This window comes from Hydra viridissima, unplaced genomic scaffold (assembly GCF_058129835.1).
Source record: "Hydra viridissima isolate aposymbiotic clone 2 unplaced genomic scaffold, HvirCarnegie_v1 scaffold_16, whole genome shotgun sequence".
NCBI lineage: Eukaryota > Metazoa > Cnidaria > Hydrozoa > Anthoathecata > Hydridae > Hydra > Hydra viridissima.
Window position 1 is genome coordinate 6,634,398 of NW_028324315.1, and position 8,252 is coordinate 6,642,649.

At 33.3% G+C, this 8,252-nt stretch overlaps 1 protein-coding gene and 2 non-coding genes across 3 annotated transcripts in view; all 3 read right to left on the reverse strand.

The window, feature by feature from the left end:
* LOC149877743 (uncharacterized) overlaps window positions 1-6,196 on the reverse strand; it is a 392,865-nt gene extending 386,669 nt beyond the window's left edge. The window contains exons 1-3 of the mRNA XM_090073507.1: window positions 5,792-6,196; window positions 2,652-4,262; window positions 800-2,577 (exon numbers count right to left, since the gene is read on the reverse strand). The gene's annotated coding sequence lies outside the window, so the exon portion shown is untranslated. The remainder of the gene's footprint in view (window positions 1-799; window positions 2,578-2,651; window positions 4,263-5,791) is intronic.
* LOC149877789 (U1 spliceosomal RNA) lies at window positions 3,338-3,501 on the reverse strand. The gene has a single exon (XR_016448168.1). It is a non-coding gene; the product is annotated as a U1 spliceosomal RNA (small nuclear RNA).
* On the reverse strand, window positions 3,606-3,797 carry LOC149877790 (U2 spliceosomal RNA). The gene has a single exon (XR_016448245.1). It is a non-coding gene; the product is annotated as a U2 spliceosomal RNA (small nuclear RNA).
* Window positions 6,197-8,252: the final 2,056 nt, after the last annotated feature.

The following is an 8,252-nucleotide window of genomic DNA, read 5'->3' on the forward strand; positions in this document are numbered from 1 at the left end:
AGAAATAAAGCTGTGAACAAACTAAAGAGATATTCTCAGAAAGATGCTTCTTCTGTTTCACTCACCGATACGAGCGAGAAGAACTCCTCACTTTTCCTCGCTCACTGGGATGCTCTTGTGAGTAGCAGTAGTAGCAGTGGTAGTGCAGATTTTAATACAGATATTTCAGGAACTCAAGACGGACTCTGAAAGTCTCTTGTGACTACCCCTAAAAATGCAAATTTATTTCTAAGCATTATTTTTTTTTTTAAATCAGGAACTACTTTTAAGTATTTTTGAAGACTTGAGAGAGTAAAGTGTACAAAACAGTAGTGGCTAAACTGCTTCAAGTTTTAAAATATAAGGTAGAAAACATTGAAAATAAGTAGCGCAGTACTTTTTGTTACTTAAAGCATTCTTGATAAATGATAAAAACTTAAATGGAACTCCTCTAAACTCACTTGTCTTGGTTTTGCCTTAGATACTCTTTTCTTTCATTTTTTTTTTTTTTTTTTTTTTTTTTTTTTATTAGAAACAAACCAAAAGCACCTTTTCGGCTCCTTGACGCTAGGCCGACACCAAAAACTTTAGTAGGACTGCGCGTAACCACTACACCGTTGTTAAACTAAGATCGTAGTAACTAAGTAACTAAGTTAAACTAAATTCGTGGAGCGTAGTAACTCCTTCAGTTTACCTGTCAGTTAAATGATGAAAAGTGTACGCGATCATTCGATCGTAGGCTTTTTTTTTTTATTTCATTGTTCCCCTTCCCGAAACCCCGAAATGAACGAAATACGATTGGCAAGTATTTGATGCATACCTTAATACACAGTGACTAAAATGTAGTATGTGTTTTTTCCGTGCCCAGCGAATGGTCGGAAGATAGTGCATGCTTTTAGATATCTTAGAGCTTGCGGTTTCATACTAGTGCCAAAGCCTTTGTGTGATTCTTTTTTAAAAAAAAGCAGAAGTTAGATTTTTTGCATTTAATGACAAAAAAACAAAAATTTTAGCAAGATCTAATGATTAAATTTGAATAATGATTTGTAAAAACCATGTTCTGCCTCAGTTGCACATAAAATGATCATATTCTAATCAAGAAGTAGTTAAGCTCTCTCAATCTTTTATTTTCTGCAACCTTCCTAAAGAAAAACATTCGTTATTCAAAAGAAATTATTCAAACAGTTTTTTGTTTTCTTTTCTTTCTTTTCCATTTGTGATCAAATTATGGTTAGTACTAACGGTAGCACATTGCATCCACTTCCTTGTTATTAGTATTTTCTTACCAGCATTAACAACATTCGTTATTTCGTAACTATCCAATTAATGCTTAATAGTTTTAAAATTTACCACAAAAGACTACATTAACTGTCTTGTAAGCGCCAATAAGAATATAATTAAATAAGTATACAACGCCTGGAAGGAAGAAATGTGCTGCTGTTTGTCTTTCTATAATCATCAACGAAGAAATGAAAAAGAAAAATCGGACTCTGGTTTGATTGACAATTCTCAATGCAATTTATACATTCTTGACGCACACAAACATGGTGACAAACAAACAATACTAGGAGCCAATAGTAATTTGCTAAAATTTGATTTTTTTTTTTTTGCAGGAATAGAGTTCTTATAGTTTTCGTTTCTAAAAAAGAAAAAAAAAAAAAAAAATGAAGAAAGAAAACAAGTCAAACAAAAAAACAACAACAACAAAAAACAAATAGGTTTTCAGTTGTTCATAGACTAAGACGGATTAGAACAACTCGAGTATTTTATTTTAGCAGCTAATTTGTTCTCGGCGATGTTTGCTCCATAAAATATAACGATTGCAACAGATATTTTCATTTGAACCCATTTTCTAATGCGTATAATGTTTTTAAAATTTGTGTGGCATAAGACTCTCGTCTCTTTCTCTTGCGCTTCTTGTCACCAGTTCCAGCGACTTTTCCGCCTTTCTTACCAGCGCGCTTCTCGCCTTTTTTTGCCACCTTTGGCGCTTGTTTTCCTCCGGCTTTTGGTGCGTCAGATTATTTCGACGAGCTTAGCAGTGAAAATTTTTTCTTCTTTGTTTTCATTGCATTGCAACTGGATTTAATTTAAAGTAGATTTGTGGTTTCCAACTTGATAACTTTTCCGTTCTACGCACTTCTATTGGTTTTTAAAAGATTACGTCATTTGAGCATTGTTTATTTCTTTTTCACTATTGGTCAAAAAACTCTTTTCTGTTTAACAAAAAGCCGCACGAGATCTCTAGTCTGTCAGTCTGTTTTCAGTAGAAAACAAAATGTAAGCACGTGGAAAAGGTGGAAAAGCTAAGGCTAAGAGTGGCTTTCTTCAGTTTCCTGTTGGTCGTGTCTAATCTCATCGGTTTAGGCGCACCATCTACTTAGCTGGAGTTTTTGAAAACCTCTCCGCCGAAAATGTTAGAGCTAGCTGGTAATGCTGCACGCGATAACCAGAGAGCCAGGATCATTCCTCGTCGTTTGCAGCTAGCTGTTCGCAACGACGAAGAAGTTAAACAAGCTGTTGTTTGGTGTTACAATCGCGAGCAGCGGTGTGTTGCCAAACATTCAGGCTATGTTGCAATCGTTCCAAAACGGCAATCTAAACAATACCAAAGGCTAATTTCATAGCTACACACCTGTTCAAAGATTATTGTTAAGGCATTGGAAACTTACGCGAAGTTGATTTGTAGACTTGCTGTAACTGATCCAAACATGCAATAATAGCTGTTTTCAAGTCATAAACTACAAGTCAAAAAATATACCAGAATCCAATATGAAATATACAAAAATGGATGGAAATTGTTACTATTGTTGTTACTATCATTACTGTTAGTTTGTTATTGCCATTACTTATTTTTTATGATTATTACGATTGTTATTATCGTTATTATCATTGCTGTTGGTATTATTATTAGTCTGTTATTGCTATCATCATCTTTTATTACCATTATTACGATTGTTATTATTTTCAATCTTACTATTATTATCATAATTTTATTATTGCGACTATTTTTTTTTTCTTTCAACAATTGTTACCATTATTGTTTTTTATTACAGCCACACATTGTATGATTTCTGGTGTTGCAGCCGTTCGATCACGCTTACTGTTTGCGACTAGATTTTCATTGATTTTATAAGAAAGAAAAAAAAACAACAACAACAACAAAGAACTTTTGAACGAAATAAAATGTGTTTACACTTTTAGGAAGCTTTGTTTACCTTCTCACTGACAAATCTTCACTCGAGGATATATACATAACATATAAATACACATAAAATATACCTTTTCTCAAATACTCGTTTACGTCCAGTAACTCATAGAGGGCTGAGTGAGGGTTTTTTTTTTTTTGCATCTTTAAAGGGGGCGAGCGCGAACGCAGGCCCCCACTACCAGAAATTGTACGGTCGAGTTACCGACGTTAGCGGTAATCGCAGGGGTCAGCCCAGGCGAAGTGCAATGCAAGAGCCTCACCCTGGAAGAAGCCCCATGTTGATCAGGTTTACTTCCCCGTCAGGTAAGTATGCCTTTCCCGTTGTGTGGGGAGCCTCGGACGTGCCCCAATCTTCGCAATTGTGGTTTTTTGATTGGACCCTAACCGCATCGTTCCGTTTTTTTTTCTTTTCTCTTTTTAATGGGCCGCACTCAGCAGTAGTGCAACGCCGAGGCAACCCGCGGTCAGGGCGAGGTAAACCTACGATCCCTTGACCAAATGCCAAAAATCAGATTAATATATGAGCCGGACTATGCCGGCGTACCAGATATTAAACTGATAAGAACAGATACTACACTTGATCTTAGCCATTAGGCCGAGAAGCGATACTTTTTCAACGAATTTGTGTGCTGGCTCCCTCCCTTTGAACGAAAAAACTTGTGGGCATTTGAATAAGTCGATGGGTAACTGTAAGTTTGAACAATGAAAACATGGGCTCGTTGTATGAAACTAAAACTGCAACAATTTCATTCTAAAACATTTGGGTTTTTTAACCTTCTTTCAGAAATAACCCAACTAACCAAGATTTAAAAATAACACTGGGCAGCAGCAGATTCAAATGCATAATGCGATCAAAAGCCAAGTTGAACAATCCAAAATCAACTCAAAATACTAGCGCCCCGACAGATTTTTTCTGTCAAAAAACATTTGGAGAACCTCTGTATTTAAATGTTCTTTTCATCTGTTGTAACGATGGTACTTTAATCCATCACCAAAACAGCAGAGCTTAGGAAGATTTGTTTGTCATTAGCCTCAAACTTTTCCCAAATAGCAATTTCTCACAAACTAAAATCTAAAAAACAAAGTTGAAGTTTAAAAATTTGGACGGTGTAAACTAATTTAAGACTTTAAACTGAGTAGCAAGAAATATTTTTGAAATATTTCAGTTTACATATAAATTAAACAAAGCATTTTATTGGAAGAAATGAACTCCTTAAATGTTTACTGACAAAAAGGTAAAACAATTTAAAAAAGTGACCTAAAACACTCAAAACATCAAACGACAAATGGAAAAGGACAAACTTATGACCCTAAATTACAGTTGACAGCATCATGTTAGCAAAAGTAATGCATGCATACACACAAACGCGCATACATACTTACATTCAAACATGCATACATACTTACATACAATTTTCCATACATACATACATACATACATACATACATACATACATACATACAAACAAACTTCCATACATACATACATACATACATATATTCATGCATCCATGCGTCATGCCAATACCTTAGGACATTTAAACAGTGCGCTCTCAGTCCTGGACCACAGATAACCATGGGACTGATAGAGATAGCACCATACTGGAAGATATAGCTTGCCTTCATCATAATCAGGTGGAATGTCAACAAATTGATTTCTATTCATGCTAATAGCCACAGAGCCATACAGAAAACTGCAGGGAACTTTGCAATGGAGCAATTGCAGATTGTCAGGCCAACTAATGAATTTATGGCAGAGATAACGAAGAAAATCATGAAAAGCCTTGCACATCTTATCTCGATTTTTCACAAACTCACAGAGTGTGGTGAATGGAACAATGCAAAGTTTTTTTTAAAAATTTTTAATATATTACATTTTTTACATACTGCCCAACCTAAATCAAGCCTAAAAATGTATTTGCTTAAATCATAGAACCTCAGGATTGATGGAGAACAAATTTAAAAATACTATCTAGCAGACTTGGGTCAATTTCAATTGTAAATGTAATTGAATTAGGATTACTTGAAATTTTAATAGCAACTGAATTACAATGACTTGGACTTGTAATTCACTTACAAGTCATATCATTACAATTACTTGTGACTGTACCTTATAAAATACAATAACAATTACTTCATGAAAATACATTTAATTACAATTAAGTTACAGCCACAATTGAGCCAAGTCTGATGCTAACCTAACTTAACCCTTAACCAACCTTGCCCCAGAACCATATGTACACTCAAAATTCAGTACTTTCGATATTTTATTTTCAATGCTTAGACTTGCTACCTGAGGCTGGGTTAATTTTAACAAAAACTCTGTAAAACATTGAAAAGCCATGTTATGAAAAAGCCAAACAAAAGGTTTGATTCAAAGTGCATTGAACATGCCATTTAAAAAAAAAAAAATTGTCACGTATCTTTCATCAAACTAAAGGATTGTTTTAAAGAAGTGGACTTGTACAGATTGTCCATTGAAAAGTATCCCTAATTGACCATTCATTTGTTGGCCTTGTGTCAGTTTAACTGTAAAAGAAATAAAGCTGTGAACAAACTAAAGAGATATTCTCAGAAAGATGCTTCTTCTGTTTCACTCACCGATACGAGCGAGAAGAACTCCTCACTTTTCCTCGCTCACTGGGATGCTCTTGTGAGTAGCAGTAGTAGCAGTGGTAGTGCAGATTTTAATACAGATATTTACGAGCTTTAGCTTTCCATAACATTTTTTCCTATATAAGAGTTGTTGCTTTCTGAGACATAATTGGTTATGTCCTTTTCCGTTTAGCTTCAAGAAAGCATGTTTGGAGTGCATTTTCCTGATATTGAATTTATGCCCATGCGGCCAGATGTGAATTGATAAACTTTGGTTAACCGAGTAGTACTCCTCGTTTTCTCGAAATACCGGCCTTACCGGTTGTCTTAATGTTCTACTCCTGGAAATATACTTTTCTTCGGCCAATTAATTTCCAGGTTTTTCCCCACGTGAATGTAAGATTTTCTTTCTATGTACGCTGGATCCGCTCAAAGTCTGGAATTTTTGACATTCACGTGGGTTTTTCCTCAGCGTTCTATTGGACGGTCTGTTTTACCTAAAATCCCTCTTTACGTCACACTTTTTCTTCTCTAACATTTTTTCATAACATAAATTCCAAAAATCCAATTTGGTGAACGTTCGGCATGGTATTTTTGTTTTGCCTTTTTTATTTTATTTTTATATATTTTTATTATTTCTTCATTTTTTTATTTTATTTTTTTTCCTCCCCTTTTTCTGCAGAAACCAGTAAACACTAAATTTAAAGCAAAATGATTATTTTTTTTGATACTAAAAAGTACCAAACAAAACTGTCAAAAATTTCTGGCAAAGAGATGCTACTCAAATTATTAGAAACAGAACAATCATCTAAAAGCCATTAGAATTGAAAAATTACTATGCTCACCTCTTTATAAAATTTTGGCCTGAAGAAGCCCTCACACATATCAAAAGAAAATTTATTTTTATATCTCATTGTAAAAGAAAAACAGTTCAAAATAGCAATATTTCTTGTTGCCATATAATATAAAAGTTGAGTTGCCATATAATATGAAAGACTTCTACCCAGATGAGAAATTTTTATATTAAAGATACTTGTTAATGATGCCAATAGATAATATCAACATAAAATGTCCGGTATACATTTTTATATATAGCTTCTCTTTCATCCAACTTTTATAAGATTGAATAATATTAAATGTTACATTAGTATGATATAATGCTTAAACCTTGTTTTGTAAGTTAATGAAAGTTACATTTAAAATATATTTTATTTTTCATTCAATCTTTATCCAATACCAACTTATCAATATATTTTAAAATGTACAGTCAATTTAAGTTGATATCTGTATATTATAAAATAAGTTACACTGGGTTAGGGGACAAAATTAGTACAATGCAGTGAAGATGATTGAAAGAGAATTCCAGGCATCGACTGGTTTACTAAAGCTACTTCTTTTGGCATCATGCAATTCCAACATGACACTTCAAGGAGATTATTTTCATTTGAGATGCTCCGATTATCCTGAGATTGTTAATGGGTCAATGGAATCGGCACCTAAAGCTACAAGACTGCTAAGTCGAAGTGACCTGAAATAGCCATGAATGAAATCTTTTACCATTATTTTTTTTGGTTTTATTATGCATTTTTGTATCTTTTATTGTGTTTTTATTGCATTTTGTTCTTATTTTGTATGTCTTTATCTTATCATAAAATCTATATATATAGTATTTCTTTTTAAAATGGATAGACATTTAAAAACCATTGAGAAAATACTAGAAAGACATTATTTTTCCGAAACTTCAAAATATACTTTTAGTACTAAAGTCAAAATAACACAAAATAACATAAGGAAGATATAAAACAGATGTGCTTTTAAAGCAGATGTGCTTTGGTTTTTGAAGCTTTTTCAGTGTAAGTCTTCAAACTTAAACTTTTTCTTTTTCATCACTGCTTTTTGTGGATTTGCCTTTTGTTATTCACCTTTCTGTGGCTTTTTATAGGTAATTATTTTGTATATGATGTATTTGCCTATTACTTATACATCCTAGCTAAGATAAATTGTTTTTTATTTGGTAGATATGAAGTACCATAATCATGGTGTGTGGAAAAATGAACATATTGATATTCAAATCTGCAACATTATGACCAAGGTTATGTGCTGATAATGGTGCCCCAAAAGTATGCTTATGATGCTCTTATTATAACAGTATATAAAAGGTTTCATCTAGGAAAATAAGTGTATAGTCTCTTGTGTGTCTTCAGGGTAGGAAAGGGTGAAATCTCCTCATATTTTGTTTAACAACATTTTTATTTATGATTTATTTGTATGTGTTTCACTTTATTCTGAAATATTTTATATCTATACTGTAAAGTAGGAGGGTTCTTAATGTATAGTGAATTTTTTTTCTTCTGAAGTTGAACACTACTTCATCCTGACCTATTGATGAAAAATTAAGTCCTGCAAAGATTCAGTATAGCTGGATGAAGTTTAGAGGTTGCTCAATCTAAAATATGTGTATTAAGTG